The 22,701-nt window shown below is 48.0% G+C and overlaps 1 protein-coding gene across 1 annotated transcript in view; it reads right to left on the reverse strand.

Moving 5' to 3' along the window:
- BCAR3 (BCAR3 adaptor protein, NSP family member) overlaps nt 1–22,701 on the reverse strand; it is a 202,069-nt gene that overhangs the window by 123,561 nt on the left and 55,807 nt on the right. The window contains exon 2 of the mRNA XM_059926475.1: nt 15,335–15,467. The gene's annotated coding sequence lies outside the window, so the exon portion shown is untranslated. The remainder of the gene's footprint in view (nt 1–15,334; nt 15,468–22,701) is intronic.

A 22,701-nucleotide genomic window follows, 5' to 3' on the forward strand; every position in this document is an offset into this window, starting at 1 on the left:
CTGGTGCTTCAAGGTAAGTGCAGAAGGAGGACTTGGCAATAAGGGGGGAGCTGGCTCAGACCCAGGACACGAAAAGTGCTGAATTAACACTTCACTGTTTTCACAGTTTTGCCTACAGTCAGTCCAGTTAAGAAAACAAAATTAATAATATTTATGTGAGTTTTGAAATCATTCTGGGGTAAAATAGCACCATTCCATTTTTAGAATGAGGGTATTAAGTTTCAGGAATTTGTCCAAAGTCACTGAGCCAATTAAATAACAGAGTCAGGACTGAAATTTAGACTTTCTAATTCCACATCCACCCTCTTTTCACAAATCCCACTGTCTGAGTTGGTGGGGAAGTGGTGACTGCAGCCTCTCAGAAGGAAAGTGCTAGAGAAGTGGTAAGAGTCTGGTAGTAACAGTACCACTGGGGGGAAATGTGCCACCAATTCATGTGCAGTGTGGCTGAGGGTGGGGAATGGCCTTGCCCACACCTCAGAGATGACCCCTCCGGGTGGGGTCCACCCAGCCCAGGGTCAGGTTACCCTCTCCCTTTCTCTCTGCCCTTTAGAGTCCTTACCTTAACAGCAGTCATCATTCGACAAAACGGGACCCAAGCCCATCTGGGAGGAGACAGGGGGCCGCAGGCACGTGACTGCTGGAAGCTGGGGGAGGGTCCAGAGCGCAGGCTTGCTCACGGCTCTCAGCTTGGCAGCCTCCTGCCTCAGCCTGATCCTTCCTTATTTTCCAAAAGCCCCGGAGGTCAGGCAGGAGCCAAGGAGGGACTGTTCTCTCCTTTTGTGAGGGTCCAACCCCGCCACCCATTTTTCAGGCTCGACCAGTCCCTGTGAGGTCGGGGTCATTACCATTCTCCAGGGAGAAGAGAGGGCAACCAGAAATGGATCAGAAAGAGCCAGAGTTCTCGACCTTTTTTCCAACCAGACATGAACATTGCACAACTCACTCCCACGTGAGCACAAGGGGTGTGCGAGCTCAGGGCATGAGGTGCGATCCCACAACTTCCTCTGTCACTCAAGACACCCTCTGGTTACTAAAATGTGGGTAAATATTAAAGCTGGGTTTTTTATGCTATTATCTCTACTTTTGTGTATGCTTAAAAAATGCCATGATGAAATGTTAAAATAAACATTTTTAAAAGCCCTTTGGAACACAAACGTGTGAAAGCAGTGTTATCATAAAAACAATCTTGTGTCCGCCAGTTTATTTTTTAAATAAATTATTTACAGTCTGTGGTACTGCATTATCAGTAATGAGGTGCTTACCACATACCTCAGTACCCCAGCGGCAGAACAGCTGGGACTGCAAATTGGAAAACTGGCCAAGGTCATAAATCTGCTCCTTTCCTTTTCTCTGATTCCTTCCTCACATGAACCCCTCCGTCCCCATCACCCCCCTCCCCTCCACACACTTGGTTGGTGAGGGGCACTCTTTTTAGGTGGTGACCATTTGGAATTCCTTTGAGTGGCCCTGTTGACGGTATTGAGGTTACCAAATAGAACACAGTCAAGCACACTGGAATTGGCATAAGTATCTGCAACAAGGAGCAGACCACCAAATGCTCTGTGGGAGGAAACAAAGCCTAAATTTGAACGATGTCAGCTGTGTTTCCCAGCACTGGACTAAGAGCTTTACATACATCTCAGTTCATCCTTTCAGCAACCCAGAGAGGTAGAGGTTAGTAAACCCATTTCACAGGTGAGAACACAGAGGCAGAGAAACTAGCCAAGTTGACATGGCTAAGATGTGATGACCCCTCAACTGGACTCCCTGACATTACTGCCGACATCACCTCACATCATGAACCCCTGTTTCTCAGAGAGAGGAGGAGAGCTTGGGTTGAATTTCTCAAGAATGGTGGGGAATAGTAACGTGATTCTTAAAAGAAGCAAGCTAGGTGGGTTGGGGTAAGACCTGAACTCACTGCCTGGCACTTGGTAGGTGTTCAATAGATATTTGTGAACTGGACTCTTGAACAGAGTTTCAGACACAGGATGGGGGTGGATGGGAGTCTCCAGCGTGCTGGGAGCATAGTCTGGACCTCCACACACTCTTGAATTTCCCCCATGGCAGAAAACCACGTAGACAGGTCACAGGTGTAAGTCACAGAGTCCCAGCCTCCTGTCCTTGAGCTCTTCCTACCCTGAGTGGTCTGGGAGCCACAGCCTCGCCATCTCTGGGGGCTTGTCAGAAATGCCGAATCTCAGCTCTCCACCCAAGACAGACTGACTCAGAACCCACATTTTAACCAGCTTCCCAGGTGACAGGTGCAGAGGCCCCGCCCTGGCTCAGCAACCCTCCGGCAGGGGAGGTGCTAGCAGTCATCCTGGGCATCCCTGGGCAGCCTGGGGAAATTTCCTTTTCCCCGTTCTAGGCTTAGGGGGGCTAAGACCATGTGCTACCCTAACCGCCTCCCGCTGGAAGGACCCGTCTAAATGGGAGTGGAGGCAGACCTCCCAGCTGTCAGCATTTCCAGGAAGTTCAAGCCCCTGTGTGTTCCCCATGTGACCTCGTCTGGCTCAGGGCGCAAGAACTCGGAGGGTGTGACAGGAGCGCTTCCTCACAGTGTGACCAGGCGGTGACAAACGCGCCACATGGAAGGAAATTAGTGAATAATCCTCGCATATTCTGCACTGAGTCATGTTGGCCTTTCTTGGGGATTGTGCTTCAGATGATCAGACTTGTGGTTTCTGTTTCTTTGTTCAGAGTTACACTGTTAACAAACACCTAGAGAGTGTCCCCCGAATATAAGGTGCTGGGGACAGCAGGTCAGGTGGATCCTGACCTTGAGACACTTTATAAAGAAATAATATTATACCGTTACCACCTTTGGTAACAAAGGTAAAATAAAGGACAGGTAAGATGCTCTGTCAACACAGACCGTGACGATTTGGTAACTACAAGGGACAGAAACTAGTGAACAGGAACTCCAGGGACCCTCCCTCCTCACCCCCACCTCCCTGCACACTCCCTCCCGTCTCCTGTACTGTCCTCTCCCATTTGCTCTGGGCCCTCAGTGCAGAGTGTAGTCTATAGTGACTGGTGGTGACCAGCCCTGCCCATTGCTCGAGCACCTACAATTGGCATCTCTGCGTGGTTTGCCCCTTCAATCCTCATGGTAGTGCCCTGAGTTAGTATTATTATCCCTCCTTTACAGATAAGGAAATTGAAGTTAAGTTGCCCAAGGTCACATGTCTAGAAAGTATTAGAGGAATATAGATTGGACAGGGTTTCTAAAGCCCAGATTGCTCCTTTCACACCTGGCTGCTTCAACCTCACCTGGCTCCTTGTGGTGTTTCAGGTGAGGGAGACACACAGAGAGTGGGGTACAGGGTGGCACCACACCGGGGGCTGTCAACTCCACTTATGCGTTCCTCTGGTGCCCGATCCAGGATTCCAGATGCCCTTCATGAATCACCAAGGGGTGAAAAGGGGACCCACCCCAGTGCTCAGAGGATTATTGAAGCCCATAAAGTTTGCGGGATGGTGTAAACTCCGTTTTAGAATGGGCTTTTTACTGGCTCTGTTTGGAAACAGAGATGAGGTAACTTAATAAAGCACTTTTGCATTTGAAACCCAGATGACAAGTACTGACCATTTGCTCTTGGGACCTGAGAGCCAGACCATATAGGCATAGAAAGATCGACAGGAAGTTCAGTCAAAGGAAGAGAGGCAAACGAGTTGATCTAAGTTTCAACCACCCTGTTTATATCTGAGACAAGGCCTCAGAGGAGAGGTGATCCAAACCCAGACCCACAAATGTTTCAGCTCTTCACATTCCAGGGCACACTATTAGGTCTTCCCTATCAGGACACCGGAAGTTGAGTCTGCTACACTTCTTTCACAGTAGAGCTCCCTGGGGGTGGGGGGCGGATCCTTGCTCACCATCCAAAATGTGAGCCCTCTGGGCATGAATCCTCTCCTTCACCCCTCTCCAGGGCTCTCCTCTTACCTGGCCCATCTCTCCCTGCTCTTTTCACAGGGTGTCTTCCAAACCTCTCCTCCATCGATTCTTCTCTAAAGCCCTCTTCTCTGCCCTGATATCAATGTTCTCAAACTTGCCTGATCATAAGAATCACCTGGGAAATTTGACCTTGCAGATCCCCAGGGTCCTCCCCTAGAGGTCTGGATTGGAAAGATCCAGGTGGAGAGTAGGAGACCAGGAGACCCCATGTTTAACCAGATCCCATGTGTCCTTATAATCAGACACATTTGGGAAACCTGGATGGTTTCTGGATGGAAACCAGAGCCGGCTACAGTCCTCAAAGCCACCCACTCCTGTCCTGTGACAACACCTCTGATGCTCAAAGGACATTGACCCCCCCCAGCTCCAGTGACCTGCACCTGTACTCCACTTCCTCTGTCATCTACCATCCTATCTCTCTTCTTTCTTTCACCAAAGACTCTGAAGTTCCGCAGTTGCCTCTGCCCCAGGTCCTCCATTGAAATTATTCTCCCTGAGGCTGACAATGACTTGCAAAGTACATGATCCAGTGGACACAATTCAGACACTGTGTTATTGACCTTTTTGCTACGTTTGACATTGGTGACCACTTCCTTTTTCGTGAATATTTCTACTCCCTTGAACTCTGAGACAGCATTTCCCCCCTGATTCTCCTCCTACCTCTTCCACATTTTCCAGTCTGTCTTCCTTGTGCGTCCACTTTCTCCAACCACCTTGAAAGTGGGTGTATCCAGGTCCTGAACTCAGTCTGTTCTTCCTGGTCATCACACACGCTTCCACAGTTTTAATGTAACCTGCTTCTTACGCTTCAGTTTTATATCCAAATGGCCTGCTAAATGTTGATTATGGCATGGACAGTTCAAAATTAGCACACCCAAACCTAACTAACTGAAAAGCCAGGTCCTCCTTGTTTTGTATTTTCATATGTCAAGATGGGACCTCCATCCAACTGAATGCCCAAGCTGGAACTCTGGAAGACATCCTGGGTCCCTATTTCTCTCCATTACCACCCCACACAAATACACACACAACCAACCACTCACCAAGTCCTGAGGACTTTATGCCTAACTAGTCCTCAAATTCATGCCCTCCTCTCCTTCTCCCCATGATCTCGCCAGTCAACTCCTCATCCTCTCTCACCTGGACATAGTCTCCCAGCTGGTCTCTCTCCCTCCCATCCTGCCTTCCACTCAGCCACCTGAGTGATGTTTCTAAAATGCAAGCCTGATCCCATCTCTCCATCACTTAAAGCCCCTCAGGAGCTTCTTGTCACCCACAAGTTGAAGTCCATACTATTCAGGATGGCTCCCCCCAACTCACCACTTTACTCCATGCCTCTGTGTCAATGCTCACAATTTCCTCCCTCCTAACCAACTTCCACTCCTCCCTCAGCCAGGCATCATGTCTCCAACAACTTCTTTTCTGACTCTGTACAGTGAGGTTAGTGACCCTCAAAAGTGATCCTGTAACACCCTACACTTACCAGATTACATTGGCAAACTCAGCTATTAACTGTGGAAAGAGGGAAAGTTTGAGGATAGTTTTACAGGTTTACAGCCTCCCTCTGGCCCTAGTTGTTACCATAGTGGCTGAGAGCTGGCTCTTCCTTGTACCTACAGATGTGTCTGAAGCCAATCCTCTCCTCCCACTGCCGCTCAGAGTGAAGCATGAGGACCACCCGGGGATCAGCCCACCTCTATCTCTGCCCCTCAAAGGGAGTGGCCTCTTCTGGCTATTGGCCAAGCTTCCAGAAACTTGGCTTTGAACCATTCATGTCTAACAGGTGGTCCAGATATTCTGGCAGAGACCGTGAGTTTAAAGAGGGGGAAGGTAGAATCATAAAATGCCATGTTTCTGGACCACCTTAAACCCTAAGGGCCAGGTCACTGGTAAGGGAATACTGTGCTTGTGGATGTCCAGGTGGGAGGGAGGACACTAAACCACATACCTGCCCCCCTCAGGAATCCTGAGACATCAGAGCAGGCCTTCAAGAGGGCTATTTACAAGCCAATCTGCCGGCCCTTCTGGGAAGAAAAGTGGAGAGGCTGAGACTGATGCTAGAACCCCCAGGACCCCAGGGTGTACTCTCTTGAACACAGTGGAAGCAGATGCTGCCCTCGGCCTCTGTAGAAGCTCCTTGGATAAGCAGGGGATTCACACTATTATAGGAGACAGGATAGACCTTCACCTGGGCCTGGAGTGCTGAATAATGTCAGAAAGAATACTGTTGAATTAGAATCTGTGGAGTCCTTCAAATATCCACCGACCCGACCCTAATGTGAACGTGTCACAACTCCTTCAAAGAGGGAGCCTGGAAAAGCTGACAGTGCCAGGCTATCTTTTGTAACCTGTCAAAAGCCGGCCATGCTATGGGAAGGGCTAGAGTGGAGGCAGGAGCAATGAGTTCAGAGGAGGCAACAGAAGCAGCATGGCCAATCCAGATCATTAAAGCAGAAAATGGAAAACAGGGCTGCCATGTACAGTTGTGCAGGTTGTTCACTGCACAAGGTTGCTCAGTTGAAGCAGCAAATGAGGTCTGAAATCCAGCCTGTGCACCCATTTGCCAAGCTGTGTGTCCTGGTATAGAACTGCATTTTCTGGGGAAAGGGGGTGCTTGTTTTTAATTTGCAAAAAGGCCCCATTTGGGATTGTCACAACCTTGATGGTGAAGACATTGGTAACAGCAGTGAGAAAGCTTAGGTGACGGCCAGAGAAACTCAGGATCTGGCAGAAAATGACAAGGGTTTTGGGGACCCGAGGGATCCTACTAGGTGGGGTTCAGAATTTCAGCCTATTGAGATGCTTCCCAGGCCCAGTGACTGTGTGCTCCTCCTCCCTGTCACCCCCTCACCACCATCCCACTCCCTCCTTCCCACCTCCAGTCATCCAAGGCCCTCATGACCAGAGGAAAGAAGGTCAATATATTCATGACTGTGGCCCCAGCCACCTAAACCCTAATGACCCATTCCTGAATGGGCTGGAGGACATCTAGTAAAAAGAGATGAACTCTTAAAAAGAGGTGAACTCCACCTGTGACCACCACTGCTCTCAGCTGTTAACGGAGACCTCAATGGAGTGAGGCCACCAGCTTGTGGCCGAATGCCAAGTGAGAAGAGGCTGTTGAGTTTTCCCACTTTGTTCCTTTCCTATTTACAGCTTCACCTTAACAGCATCCACTCCTGGTTCTAACTCCACGGGTTCTAACCTGCCAGGGGAACTTATAGGAGGATTATAGCCTCGTTCTGAAAGCTAACAGCACACGACGTAAGGGAACCTGGGGATTGCCTCCTGCCTTTTTGCCTTGGGACAGAAGGTGAGTACATCTTCTCACCTTCTGAGAAGGTGAGAAGCCTTTTAGGCACAGTGGAGGAGCCTTTTAGACACAGATGTGGAGAGAAGGCCAGAGTAGGGGGAGCTAGCTCTTCTGAGCCCCTGTTTATGCTGTATGTACATGGTCATATTTAGTTCTCCAACAACCCTGTAAAATAAATATCATTATCTCCATTTTACAGATGAAGAAACTGAACTTCAGACAGAAGAAATCTCCCTGGCCAGCTAGTAAGCTCTAGGGATCCATTTGAATTTCCTGGTCTGTCTGGCTCTTATACATGGGATTTTTTTAACCAACAGTGTGTCACCTGTAAAGATTCTCCCCTGAGGAGAGAGAAACTCAAAATAGCGAAAAGGAACTGAAAAAGCTTGAGGAGTCTGGCTTTAGCACCTGAAGCCAATCTCCCTACAATTTCCCTTCCTATTCATACTTCCAGAACATTCTCGGGGGAAATTTCACTCCTTGCCTCTCCCACCACGCCCCCAAGGATTTTTACACAGGTAAAATCATTGCATTAAAGCTGCACCTTATGAGGGGGAGGAGGAGTGGGCAGAACTCTTGAGCTGATTACACGTGAGCCAGCAAGGAAGAAACTTCTTTCTCTCCAGCCAGTTTCTCAGCCCACTGCTCAGCCAAAGCACCATCTCTCAGGGAACAATTGCAAGACCCACAGTTTAGTTAATACAATGTGAGCAGGAAGGGGCCATAAACAGTAATAGCAATGTTTACTGAGAGCTTGTTATGTAATAGCCAAGCACTGCTCCAGGGACATTACGTAGAGACCCGTGTAATCCTCGCACACATGCACACAAAGTACAAATGAGGAAACTGAGACCCAGAGAGGTGACAGCACTTGCCCAAAGTCTCCCAGCTCTTATGGTGGGGACTTGTAATCAAACTCACACAGCCGGGCTCTTAGGGGCTGCCCTGCCTCCCAGAGATTTTCTCTCCTCGCTGCCCCTGACTTCATTTCAAGGGTGAGGAAACAAGTCCAAGGGCAGAGCCAGGCAAGATGCGGGTCTTCTGACTGGGACCCAGGGCTCATGCCACCACCTAGGGCCGCCGAGCACCCAAGACTCCAGCAGTGTGCTAACTGCCCTTCACTCGGCTCAGATTTTAGATCCCAGCTAGCGCTCCGATCCAGAGAATTCTTAAATACCTATTATCTGTCTGACATCTGTACTGTACCTGAGTATCCCTAATGGGCTCATGGAAGGCTAAATATAGCTCCCCTCTCCCCTGCTCGGCAGCCAGCTACAAACAGAAGTCAGGAGGGACGGTGGCACCTCCCACATCCTGCGGTGCTCTCGATCATTCTAAGCACCTCCTGCAAGGCCAGCAAATATTTTGATAATCTTTCCCCTACAGGATTCTCCTGCGGAGAACAAATGGACATGGTCGGGAGCGATCTTTCAGCAGATTGCACAGGAAGTTACATCAATGGAGGGGATTTTGATTCTCAGGACTTTTGGGAAGGGAAGCGGTTTTGGAGGGAGGGCTGTGGGCAGCCGGCAGCGGACAGTGTCGAGGAGGAGGCAGCCAGGGTGGTGGGTACAAACGCAGCCTTCAGAGTCAGCCAGACCTGGGCTTGAGGACCAGCTCTGCCGCTGGAGAATGTGTGACCTCCCAAATAGCTCTGCTTCTCTCTGGTCCCCAGTTTCCCTACTATAAAATGGAGATGGTAAGAGCACTCATCTCCTAGACTGGCCCTGGGGAATTAGACACAATAACATAAGGGAAGCACGGAGCACAGGGCCTGGCACTTGCAGGTGCTGAATAACCGTAAATATAATTGTCCTCGTGGGATCCTTCACTTTCCTTGAAAGAAGCTCATAGGGTGTGTTGTCCGCTGTCACTGGTGCACTTTACTGAGCTTCCCTTAGGGGGCCTGACCCACAATGTGCCTTCTGGAAAGGAGGAATATCCCTGAGTGATGGGCCGCCCCTTGGCCACAAGTTCCTGCCACTGGAATAGAAGAGACTAGGGGGCCCATCCCTGCTGGCAACCATCTCCCCACATGTGTCGGGTCAGCTGGGCAATGAGGACAGCCCCTCAGATTCCTGGCATGGGACATTTCTTCACAAAGGCATAGTGTTTTGAAAAAGAGAAAACAAAATGAACAAACATTTATAAAAAGCAAAATAATATAAAGCCATTGAGACAAAAAAGACTCAGTACAGACTGAGTAGCATGGGGTGGAGTATGGGTTGGGCAGGACCACGGCGGGGGGGACCTATTTGACACTGGTGGCCTTTTTTGCCCCCCTCATGCCCACTTTCTGGGCCTGCCCCCAGGGCCTCTTTCCAAAGATGAATTTGTCTCTATTTCCTGTGTCTACAGGCCCTGAAGGACAGGGACACAGAGGGCTGCCCTGGGGCCCAACATTCTTCTGGTGACTCACCAATCAGGCAGTGGGTGCCTGAAGCAGAAGAACCACTTCCTGTGTCCCTGAGCCACCAGTCATCCAGCTGATACCTGCCCCATTGCCATCTTCTCCTCTGAGAGCACTTGAGTCACTCGCAGGGGCAGGGTGGGACCTGGCTCAGGGAAGGGGCTGGGTGAAGAACCCAGGCCAGGCATGAACCTATGGTTTGGGGTGGGGCGAGCAGTGAACACACCGCTTTATCCACAAAGGAAACCTCACCTTCCTAGAGACATTGACCCCTCCCACCTGAACCTGAGAGGAGACATCGTCACAGTGGAAAGTCTTGGGGCCAACACACATGCCCTTGTACACACCCCACTCCCATCACATCCACACCACCGCAACAGATGCCTTCCTGAAGCCGCACCCCTGCTAATACTTCCTTTACACGGTCTGAGAATCCTGTTTGATGTTATAGGAAGAAAGTATGTGTCTAGATGTAGTGGTGTGTGTAGGGGGGTGGGAGGATGGGGCAGATTTTATGTAGGAAGGGAGAATGTTGACCAGAAACCCAAGCACACGGGCTAGAAAAATCTGAAAAACAGCTGCAGACTGTCTCTTCTCTGTGCCCTCAACTTACCAGCTCAGGCCCAGGGTCAGGGGAGGTACATGGCCAGCTTTGCACAGCAAGCTGATCTGGTTCTCGGACCTGGCACCTGGCTTTGAGCAATGGAAGTGGCTACCGTGGCCACCAGGTCCTGCAGAAGTCCGTGGAGTCCCTTGGCTGAGGCCCAGGTCCTGCCTGGTGGAAAAATGATGTTCCCTGTCCCTGGTTTGACTCTGCTGCTCCAGCCCCAGCACTCCCTCAGAGGCAGCCATGGGCCACAACACTTCATTAAGAAGGAGGTCAGATAACAGCCCAGGCCCTCTTTGGAAACCACACACTGGCCAGTGGCACGGAACCGACTAGCTCCCAGCCCTCCTAGGAGCCCCAGGCATCATATTTCAGTGCTTCTGCTTTAGCTACTCCCACAGGAAGGAGAAGGCCTGCTCCCGCCTTGTTTTTAATTTCAAGAATACTGCAATACCCTTGGGAATCCTCATGTTTTCATTACAGTCAGAGTGGCAGCTACCCATGCACTTCAGAGGCTTTAGGGCTAATCCCGGTCAAACCCAGAGCCGTGGTCTCTGGGAAGCAGACAAACAGGCCCAGAGACCCGTGAAGCATCCTGCTCTCTGTGGGGAGGGATCTTATTTGGAGAGATAAAGAATACATTCATAAAATAAGAAAACCATCATTTTAAAAAATTATTCACTTTTTAAAGATCAGCTTTGTGTGTGTGTGTGTGTGTGTGTTTGCATGTGTGTGCACGTGTGCTAGGAATTTTTCTAAAAGTGGAACACCTACACAGGCTTTCCTATTACATATACATATAATGATAATATACAGTACATTTACACAATGCTTTATGGTTTACAAAGTACTTTGATATGCCCATTCATTCATTCTCTTCATGAGCCCCAACAAAGAACCAGACACTTTTCTTAGGCACGGCTGATGGGGGACACAGTGGTGAACAAGGCAGGAAAGACCCCACTTCCACCGAGCGCATGCTCTAGCTGGGGAGACAGACCACAAACAGCAGACAAGAGGTCAGCAAGATAAGTTCAGGGAGAGGTGAGTGCGTTGAAGATCACAAAGTCAGGTAAGGGCTAGAGCTGTGCTGTCCAGCGTGGCAGTCATTAGCTACACACAGTTATTTACATTTAAGTCCAACTTGATTGAAATTGAATAAAATCAAATATTCAGTTCTTCAGTTCACACTAGGCACATTTCAGGTCCTGAAGAGCCACCTCTGGCTAGCAGCTAGCAGTATAGCTACAGAACATTTGCATCATCACAGAAATTTCCACAGGACAGCAGTGAGCTAGAGTGACTGGGGCTAATTTCGCCTGGGCGGTCAAGGAAGCCCCCTCTGAGGAGGTGCCTTGAGTTGAAACCCCCAAATGAGAAGGAACCAACATCTCACAGGCCTGGGTGAGGGTTTGGGGGTGAGGGTGGGCAGACAGTTCCAGGCAGGCACCCTGGGGCAAAGGTCCAAATGTAGGCATGAGTTTGGCAAATTCGAGGAACAGGAAGAAGGTTAGTGTGACCGGAGTGTAATCAGCTGGAGGCTGGGGAGAAATGAGAATGGTGAGGTCAAAAGGGACAATAAAAACAGCTGGTGGCCAATGAGTGCAGTATGCCAGGTGTCCATGAGGTCAGTTCTATTACCCTCTTTTCACAGATGAGAACACAGACACAGAGAAGTAGACACTTCAGCCGAAGTCACACAGCTCCTGAGGGGACAGAGCTAGGATGTGTACAGGCTGTGGGGCGCTCAGCCTCTGTGCAGTGCTGCATCTCCACAGAGACGCCCTGCGAGGGCTTGGGACCCTATCTGGGCGTGATGGAGAGTCATTGCAGGCTCTTAGGCAGGACAGTGACCTCACCTATCACCCTTTTAAGTGCTCGGTCTGCTCATAGTGGGGAGAATAGACTGCAGAGGGGGATACCTCATTAACCCAGGGATAACATCACTGTGGCTCTGACTAGGATAGCAGCAATTCTTTGTATTTTTTAAAGCCTAGTGAACACGGCACTTCTATTTTGGGGAGTTATCTTCAAGGACTACGGCAGAAAAAACAATGCATCCTTTCTTTAAAAAAAAAACAAAAAACTCCAAAACACAATAGACATACCCCAATAATCATTTAGCGACAGGAAAGCCAGTTTTTGCCAGTCTCACCTAATTCCACTTAAAGATTCTTTTCTGTATTCTTTAGATTGTTGTCAAATTAAGCCGACGAACTTCCTAAGTTGGTCCCAGCTCCACCCAGGGTTGCTGCTACAGCTAGGAGAGGACGGTGGAGTCTTAACTCAGGAGGGAACCCAAAGTGTGGGGTTCGTGTGTGCCAGAGGACCTTGTGGACTGTGCAGTATCTAAGCATCCTGATCTTGAGCATTTAGAGGGGCAGTTGCTAGGACTGCAGTGATAACCTTGCCTCTCCAGACCAATACATCCTGTGACACTGACGTTGGATGTGGTGTGTGTGTTTTCCAGGTTCTTCTGTAACAGAAGGAATAAAGGCAAACTGATAGGCCTCCCAGGGAGAGATGCATGCAGGTTATTTCACATAAATCTCCTCTGAGCTCCTGCACACGACTGCCTAAGGTGCTTATATAAAATGCAACTTCTAACCCCCTCCAGCCGTTAACACTCCCCCTCATCAAATTCCTATTGCTTCTTTTCCCACAGGGGATGGGATTAAGGGGCGCAAGATGGCTCAGCTAGTGTTCCCCTTCTAGCCACAGCTGCCTCCTGAGGCCCAGAGCACGGTGGCCTGTTTTGGGGTGCAGGTTCAGGTCGAGGTCACATTTCTGCGGTGTTCCCCACACCTGACCCCCTTTCACCTGTGTCAGGTTACCTAACCTCTCTGTGGCTCCCTTTCTTCATCCCTAAAATTAGGATAATTATTGTTAACTATTGTTCGATCTCACAGTGCTGTTGTGAGAACTAAATAAGTTCGAATTAAATAAGTAAAACAGAACAATTAGCATTGCTAGTGATGACATCAGATTATCATTACCGGAAGGGAGAGGATAGGAAAAAAAGTTGCCAAATCCAAAGCCCGGTCTCAAGGCAATGACCAATAAGGATCCAGAATCACCCAGGAAACAACCACCCCGGAGCCTGTGCAGGTTAGTCAGGGGATTCTCCCAAGCTCCAGGTGCTGCCCCAGAAGTAGTCACTTCCTGGGCTGGATCAGCACCACCCTGCAGCCCGGGCCACAGCTTCACTGGCCCAGCATGGCCGGCACTCTGGGGCAAAGCAGCAGCCAGCCAGGCTGCCTCCTACCTTGCCTGTCCCCCTCCTCCCAGGTTGGCTTTGGTCAGATGCAGCGGCTCCTACAGGCTCCTCGGTTTGGTGTGAGGAAGTTAAGGTGGCACAGGCAAGGCTGGGGCTGCTTTCCGTGGTTCTGCCAGAGGGTGGGTGACCCAGGCCTCGGGGTGGTTGGACCTGGGCCTGCAGCCTCTCCTGGGATTGCCGGCCCGGGCTGCTGAGCTCACACTGCCCATGCCGCCCAGATGCCTCTTTGCCTGTTGTCTCAACAGCTGATGATATAATTCTAAGTAACAGTGACTCACAGGACAGCAGTTCCTTTTTTCGCCAGAGCTGTCTTATGTAGATGGAGCTTTCCTCCCAGGTAAAGAAGGCCTTTATCTTTCAGTAGAAGTAGAGGGAGGTGAGGAAAATGTTGTGATTAGGAGCAAAATTGTCTGAGTTTGAATTTGGCTCTACCACCTACAAAGTCGTATGACCTTGGACAAGTTATTTAATCTCAGGTTCTTTACCCACAAAATGGGGATAATAACAGTACTTACATCATAGGGTTATTATGAGAGTTAAATGAGTTAATATCTATACAGAGCTTAAAGCAGTGCCTGGCACATAGTAAATACCTATATAAGTGTTTTAAATGTAAATGTCCAATAATAGGAGATTGGTTACATAAAATCTATATAATGGAATACTACACAGTCATTAAAATCTCTGTTGTAAAAGAATTGTGATATGGAACTATATTCATGATCTCCTACTAAGTGAAATGACAGACTCTAAAACAAACCACAGTATACCATTATTGTTGAGAAGAAAATAAATCCATATACACTGAAAAGTACACTAAAAGTATATACACCAAAAGGGTGTTTTTCTATCTTATAAAATATCTATGTTCTGTGTGTTACTTTAGTAATAAAAAGCAATAAGAAAACAATAAAAATCATTCAGTAATAAAAACAATAACAATTATTCAAATGTAGTAGATATACATAATCCAGAATAAGTGATCATGCTTTAAAATGATGATGATGATGATGATGATAGTAATAATGATAGTTCCCAAGCCCAGATCATTCAAAGCTGAGGCTGACAGGTGACGACCACCACCACATGCTTTAATGATTAGCCAAATGTTACTATTGAAAAGAAAAAATAATAATATCGCATGCTTAAATGGCTATAACATACTATTTTCCTTCTGGGAATAATCAAAAACTGACCATACCAACACAGCCAGATTTAAATCTTACCTAAGCAACAGGTGACCAACATACGTAAAATAAACAAAGAAGGAAATGGCAGTGTGTAGAAGCAATGAACTGAGCGTGCTTTGCAAGGTGACGAGTGAAGGAGAGTCACGAAAGTCGCCTGCGTAGACAGGATGGGGTGGGGTGGAGGAGCATTCCTCCAGCCATTGAGTCAGAGGTTTCAAGAAGGAAACGGAACTTCAGGGGCTGCTAAAATAAAGGAAGGAGATAAGCATCTCCCTTTTGCTGCTCACTTGTGTAGAACTTGAATGGAGAAAAGGATAAGAACTGCTCCCTGAACCATGACGTTCAGTAATGAGCAGACTTCTCAGCTCTGTCCCCAAGCCACTGCTCACCCTGTTCCAGGGGCTTACAAAACAATTAAAACCCCAGACACACTGCATCTGGGCTCTGGTGACTGGGCCTAATGTGAAAGTGAACCCTCTGTGTGTCAAAGAACAGGCAGTAGGCTGAATCCAAAAACCATCCTAACCTCGCTTCCAAGACCTGGCTGTGACTGGAGCTCCCGGTAACACTCACCGTTTCACATAGCCCTTTCCCAGATCCAACCACCAGTGGGTCCTGGGCAAGTTGTCATGATCTTTTTCATCTCCATGTTTTCAGCTCACAAATTTTCTCCACGGCATCCGTTACCCTCAGAAGATGTAAAGAACTTTGAAAAAAAAAAAAAAAAACTTGTTGTGAATTCTGAAATTGTGCTGGCCGAATGAAACTTCTGACTGACAGAAACCGGTTTCAGTTCCCCTTCTATCTTTGCAATGTCGCCAACATAAAGTCCCTCATATAACTGACCCTATTCACAAACCATGTTGCAATCCACATGAAAAGATCACTGCAATAATCCCCTAAACCCCTCAACTAGCTGGAATTACTTCTTTCTTTCCAAAGAACCATGGGGTCCTGGGGCTGCCTTGGCCCCTGCCAGGGCTGTGCCCGGCGCACAGGCAGGAGGAGGCTGGCAGGCTGTTCTGTTTTTCAGCGAGAGCTGGCCGTGATTAGAACACCCAGATGCTTTCTGTGGATGCTTGTGCGGGATCAGCTTCCAAGCTTATTAAAACAGGGTTCACACAATTTGTATCAGGAGAACTGATTGCACATTTGAAGAAGGCAATGAAAAGAATCACTAGGAGAAGAGCCACAATCACCTGAAAAAAGAACTCCTTGTGTTTAGAGAAGGGAGGGCAGGGGAGGCCGGATGAAGTCAGAGCTTTTTCCTTCCAAAAGCTTCTGGTTCGAAGCCAGGGAGAAGGAAGGGACAAGCGCTGTCACAGGCTTCCTGAGGACCCCTGACTGTGAGGCACATGAGGTAACACCAGGCCTTCCCCGAGGTGAGGATGTTTCCCTTGTCCTTGCAGCAGAACCGGCTTTCTGACCCCAAGAGTTGGAGAGGCTACACTGATTTACAGCCACGTCTCTTTTCCCTTCTTTCTGATCCTCCCAGTCTGTGGTCTGTTCAAAGCGTCCTCAAGGGAAACAGAGGCCAATGAATCTGCCTAACCGGGAAGTGGTTTTGAGCCAAGACCGACACTGTGACACACACTTTGTCTTAAAACGGGTCCCTTGCGCTTCAGTGGAGCACAGCTGTGGTCTGTGCAGGTGTTTGCAGAGGTTCCCAGAACACAGAGCCCTCTCCCTCTGTGTAGGGGACCCTGTACAGGGGTGTCTTCAACCACTGGCGTTGGATGAGGACCGGCCCTGGTGAGGGCTCAGTGGGCAGCCCTCTTCTCAATTCCCACTCAGAACAGCAAGGAGGAAGGAGGGGAATATCTCCTGGACTAGAGATGGAAAGAGAAAAAAGAAGGCAATTTAGATGGAAAAGCTGTTGTGTTTTTTTTTTTTTTTAATTCTATTTATCATTTACAGCTTTAGATTGGTGGAAAAAAAAATCTTTATCTGATCAACATAAACTTTCTCTGTAAGAACTGGAGTTTTGCTCCCATACCGTTATCTCAGTGGAATCTATTTCCTTGATGGAACAGCATGTAATTCTTTCACATCTCTATCTCAAATATATATATTTGAAAACAGGAAAAAAATATGTTATCTTTCCATAATTAATTCACAAAATAAATAGATCTGCTCAGTGCTGTGTTTGCTTTGCTTTCCTTCTGCAAAGCTGTTTCAGGGAACACATATCTTTAGATTCCTTTTCACGAGACAAAAAAAAAAAAAAAGGTTAGGCCAGCTTGACCAAATCCACAAGGGAATGAAATGAGTCCAGGAGCCCCAGTATTTTCAAAACAGTACAAATCCATTCCTGGTGGGACAGGGTATGGACGAGTGAGAGGCTGAAAACCAAGAGAGGCTGGCCAAGAGGTGGCTTCTTCCCTTGTGTGTCTTGCACCTGCTGGAAGGGCCATCCTGGAAGCCGGGCAAGCATACCTATGCGGTGCCTGGCACAGCTGGGGCTGGAGAAGCCTTCCCCTCATGGTTCAGGTTTTTGCCACCTCTTCCTTTGCCCCTTGGAGGGTACTTCTGAGTGGGGAGAACTAAAACCCCAGCATCACTAATTTGGAGAGAACTTACCCTAGCAGGGCTAATCGGAGAACTCAGTGCAGAGCCTGAAGAACCCACCGAGCTCTGCCCAACCCCTCAGCTGCAAATCTCATCACCCTTCCCTAAAGGATGGCTGGTAAGGCTGAGAACAATTCCCCAAAGTGCAGCCCTGAGTGACGGCTGTGAATTCAAATCCCTGAACCGTGACTGCGTTCCAGCCCAGCGTTAGCTGCTCCCCTAATCCCACTTACCTCCCTCTCCTCTCCATCTGTTTATTTTCCATTGAAGTGACCGTTCCACTCCTTGAACCCTTAACACACACTGTTTCGTGGCTGAGTTTTTCAGGTTTCTGCACACCAGTGTCTCCAAGAGCCTCCTACTCCCGCTTTATGTTTCTAACTCTCTCTTTTTTTTTTTAGAAATTCACGTTCTTTTTTATTTATTTATTTATTTATTTATTTATTTATTTATGACTGTGTTGAGTCTTCGTTTCTGTGCGAGGGCTTTCTCTAGTTGCGGCAAGTGGGGACCACTCCTCATCGCTGTGCGCGGGCCTCTCACCATCGCGGCCTCTCTTGTTGCGGAGCACAGGCTCCAGACGCGCAGGCTCAGTAATTGTGGCTCACGGGCCCAGTTGCTCCGTGGCATGTGGGATCTTCCCAGACCAGGGCTCGAACCCGTGTCCCCTGCATTGGCAGGCAGATTCTCAACCACTGCGCCACCAGGGAAGCCCTCTAACTCTCTTTAAGTGACCGTTTCGCAGGCTCCCTAGGCTTCTCTGTGGCGCCCACTCCCTCTTCCTTCTCCATCCTTGTCCCTCTCTCACCTCCCCTGACACTGGCCTTCCCTCTCTGCCTTCTCCTTTCTGGCTCCTCCTCCTTCCTGCCATTTTTCTCTCTTTCTTTACTCCCACCACACTCCAAGGCCTGGTCCCCTAATAACCTAGTTTCTTATTGTCCTTAAAGGAAACTTCTTAGTAAGACTCACTAGGCCACACCTGATGGCTCTGGTCTCCACTGACCTTTCAGCCTCATGCAGTGTCACGCTTGCTCTCTGAACTCCTGCCACATGGTCCTCCTTCAGTTTCTCAAATGTGCTATATATGCTCCTACCATAGGACCTTGGGTCATGCTATTCCCTCTGTCTGGAACATTCCACCTCCTCCGTCTGCTTTCTCTAGTTAACTCCTTTTATTAGTTATCTGTGGCTGTGTAACAAATTACCCCAAAGCCTACCAGCTTAAAACAGCAAACATTTGTTATCTCACAGTCTCTTTGTGTCAGGAATCTGGGAGCAGCTTAGCCAGATGGTTCTGGGTCAGGGTCTCTCAAGAGGTTACATCCAAGCGGTCAGCCTGGGCTCCAGTCACTGGAGCTGGAGGATCCTCCCAAAAGCTTACTCACTTGGCGCTTGGTAGACCTCAGTGCCTATCAGGCTGTTGGCATGGCCTCTCCGTGGGCTGCCTGAGTGTCCGTAGCATGTGGAAGCTGGCTTCTCCCAAAATGAATGATCAGAGAGAGAGAGAGAAGGAGCCCCAAACAGTAGCTGCAGTCTTTTGTAACCTAATCTTAGAAGGGACACGTCATACTTTCTGCCATATGCTATCGGCCAAGCAGACCAACCCTGGCACAGGGTGGGAGGAGACTACACGTGGTCTGAATACCAGGGGGCGGGAGTCACTGGGGACCATCGTGGGAGGCTGGCTTAATGATCACTTCCTTTCCCTTGACATATATCTGTAGGATTTTGTGATTAAAGTTTATGGTCCGTTGGACCATAAGCTTCTTGAGAACAGGTATCTGCTTTGCTCATGTATCAGTCAGTTTTTGCTATGAAACAAACCAAATGAAAACTTAGTGGCTTTTTAAAGAAAAAGTGCTCATTTATTATTCCTCAAGCGTCTATGGGTCATTGGAGTTCTGCCGACCTGGACCAGGCTCTGCTGATCCGGCCGGGCTTGCTCATGCACCTGGCATCAGTTATCAGGTTAGCTGAGGCTGATGGGCCTGAAATGGCCTCCCTCCTCTGTCTGGCAGGTGGCTGGCCATTGGCTAGGACAATGAAAGTAAATGGGCCTGTGTCTCTCATTATTCAGCAGGCTAGGCAGGGCGTGTTTGCATGGCAGCTCTAGGGTTTCAAGAGCACAAGGCCTCTGGAAAGATTTGGAAAAGGTACAGTGTCACTTCTGCCACTTGCTATTGGTCAAGGCAAGTCACAAGCCCAGCCCAGATTTAGAAGTGGAGAAATAGACACAACCTCTTAAGGGAGGAGGCGAAAAGTCACACTGCAAAGGGGCTTGGATAATGGGAAGGGGAGAATGCCACCATTTTTGTAAACAATTTTCCACGGCACACCATAGTACCCCCAGAGCCTAGCACAGTGCCTGGCACATAGTAGGTACTCAATTAAAAGAGTATTCTTGAATGAATGGGTTTGAGCACTTTACCTTTAGTTGTCCTTATTTTGCTCTTGGCTTGTCTCCCTCACTGTTATGCCAGTACCTTGGAGACAGGGAACATGTCGTATTCATGTTTGGGGTCCCACAACATTGACATGGCATTGGACTTGAGTGGTAATGAATAAATGTATCGCCAACGCTTTTCAAACGCTCTCTGTGCATCTCTACTGCTTTGCCTTCCTCAGAGTTTAAAATCTTCCACAGCAGATTTGCATAGGCTTTGCAATTTGACACCACAGGATCCTAAATCTGTCCTTTACCCGTTGTGTGACCCGGGCAAGTTCCTTCACCCAGCTGAGCCCCATTTTCTTTTTCCACAAAATGGGGGTGCCTATCTCAGAACTGCTGTAAGGTGCAATTGTACATGCCGGTGCTGAGCACTGTGGCAGGTACTGAACAAACGTCATGCCCTTCCATTTACCCTAATACCCTGCATCACCTTGACCTCTGGCCTCTCCAGCCCCAGCCCTGGCTCACTCCGCCTGTCCCCGGAAAGCCACATCTGTTCCACACCTCTCTGGGTCTCTTGAACACTATCAGTGGCATAAACATGAGTACAGCTAAGCTCCAATTAGCAGTGCAATTCCTGCTGCCCCAGATGGGCAGGAAGACCACCAATCATAGGTGATTTTTGCCACCACCTGGCTCAGCTCTGTAATCCTGAGGCCAAGAGGATCTTCCTCTGTGCCCCTCAGGTGTCTAGAGGCCCAGCTGCCTTCTGGTGCTCTGTCCTAATGCTGTTTGCCCTCCAACCACCGTAACTGTGCTCGCCACTTAGGTCCACTTTGTAATCCTGTAGACATTTCTTCTTCCTAGGCTGGCTGTCTTATCTCTATGTCTTGTCTTTTCCTTCTTTACGTCTCCTTCTCGCCTCCTGTGCCTCATCGAACTCCCATCTGTCTTACCATTGTCGAGCTTTTTCCATATGTCAGGCCATAGGCTATGTACTTTATACTAACTCTCTCAGGAATTCCTACATCAACCCTATGGCGTAAAAACTATTACTATCATTTCCTTGATGAAGAGACTGAGGCTCAGAGAGTTCACATAACTTGCTCCTGGCTACACACTTGGTGGGTGGTAGAACCAGGATGAGGCCTGGGTCCTGATCCCAGAGCTTTTACCCTCTCCCCCACTCTATACCCTTTATCCTCTGGTTGCGCGTCCCGTGGCAACATCCCGCTAGAATATTCCTTCTCCTGTGTGGCTGGTCTACATGTTCTTGGTGTTTTCTTAAAAATGACCACCTTCCTCCTCAGCTCTTCATTCTCCCTTTCCCCTAGGGCGGTGCAGTTCAATAGAACTTTCTGTAGTGATGGAAATGTTCTCTGCATTGTCCATTATGGTAGTCACTAGACACATGTGGCTTTTGAGAATTTTTGATACGTGCCTAGCATGACTGAGAAATTGCATTTTAAATGTTATTTAATTGTAATTAAGTTAAATTTAAATAGTCACATGTGGCTACTGGCTACTGTATTGGACAACTCCAGGGTCTCATCTTCGTGGAGATAGGATGGGGAGTCAGGGTGGGGAAAGGGAGATGGGGAGAGAAGCAATTTGACGAAGCCACTGGAATATTTTCTCATGAATATTGAACTAAGACTAAGCTTCTCATAAGGAAAATTCATTTAGTGATGTCCAGATTCCTGGCCCAACATGCTTTCCTGGACTTCTGCCCTCCAATCACCAAATTCCTGGAGATGTCAGCAAGAATGCCAGGGTCTAGGAATTATGTTGAGGCTCTTCAGAGAGATGGCCTTCCTCTGCAACATGCAGATTGAAATGAACTCATTCCAATTAGGGAAAGAGTGAGAAATCACTGTCGTGAGTTTTCCTTCTGTGTGTGCTGCTGAAATCAATATTCAGTCAATACAACCTTTGGCCTGCCATTTGCCATTCTATAGAACTTCCCACACTATAGAATTTAATGCAGATTTTAAAACTCACAAGCAATGGTTCCAGAAACTGAAATTTTATTTTCTTTCTTTTTGAATCAAGACTGTTTCCAGGACTTCTACACAAAGAGACCTCAGAAATGGTTTCTTGATGGATATAGTGAGCCTTCAAAGATGAACAAATTTCTATTGGGAAAATCTGCCCGGTTCTGGAAGCAAAACAGTCATTCTTTTACCCATTTTTTCATCCAGCTTTTCATCTATCTACCCAAAAATATTTTCTGAGTTCTTAGCAAGTTCTAAAATACAGGTAGGGAAGGGGGAGTTAAAAAATGAGAAAGACAAATAACTTTTATAGATTCAACTTCTTTTTAATTTCAAAAGTAAATAGGTAAGTTTCATGCTAGTAACCCAAAGGACATATGGCATTAAGTCCGTTCTCTTAGTATCTTCTACCAGGTATTTTTTTAATCCATTCATTTAATTATCAAATATTGTCAAGTCCCTTTAATGCACAGACTGCCCATTTAGTTACTGTCACAAGAATTTTGAGGTTGTAAAGCACTTAAATTGTACTTTTATTAGGGAAGTTACCTCAATAAACCGCTATTTCTCTCTTCACATATCTGCTTCTCTCTAGGGTGGGGTTCCTTGAGGGTTGGAACATCATCTTATTGACTGCAGTGTCCTTGCTCCCTAGAACACTGCCTGGTGCATAGTAGGTGCTTATTAAAAGTTCCCTGAAGGAACATCAAACCACAGAAAATGTGACATTTGTCTAGATCCGTGATCCACACAGCATAGAAGTCAAAATCCCAAAGGAATCTGAAGTAACTTGCACTGAAATCAGCCTCCCATGAACTCACTGAATCCCTAGCTTCCTTAGTGATATTTTCATTCTCTAGTGTCTTAAAGGATAAGAAACCCTCTAAGGGCACTGATCACAAACAAGACCTTCTTTCTTTCTTGCCTTCTCTCTCTCTCTGCACATGTTCTGAAACTTCAGCGAGTTCAAAGGTTATCCTCTATCGACT

The sequence above is a fragment of the Balaenoptera ricei genome, chromosome 1, assembly GCF_028023285.1.
Source record: "Balaenoptera ricei isolate mBalRic1 chromosome 1, mBalRic1.hap2, whole genome shotgun sequence".
Classification (NCBI taxonomy): Eukaryota; Metazoa; Chordata; class Mammalia; order Artiodactyla; family Balaenopteridae; genus Balaenoptera; species Balaenoptera ricei.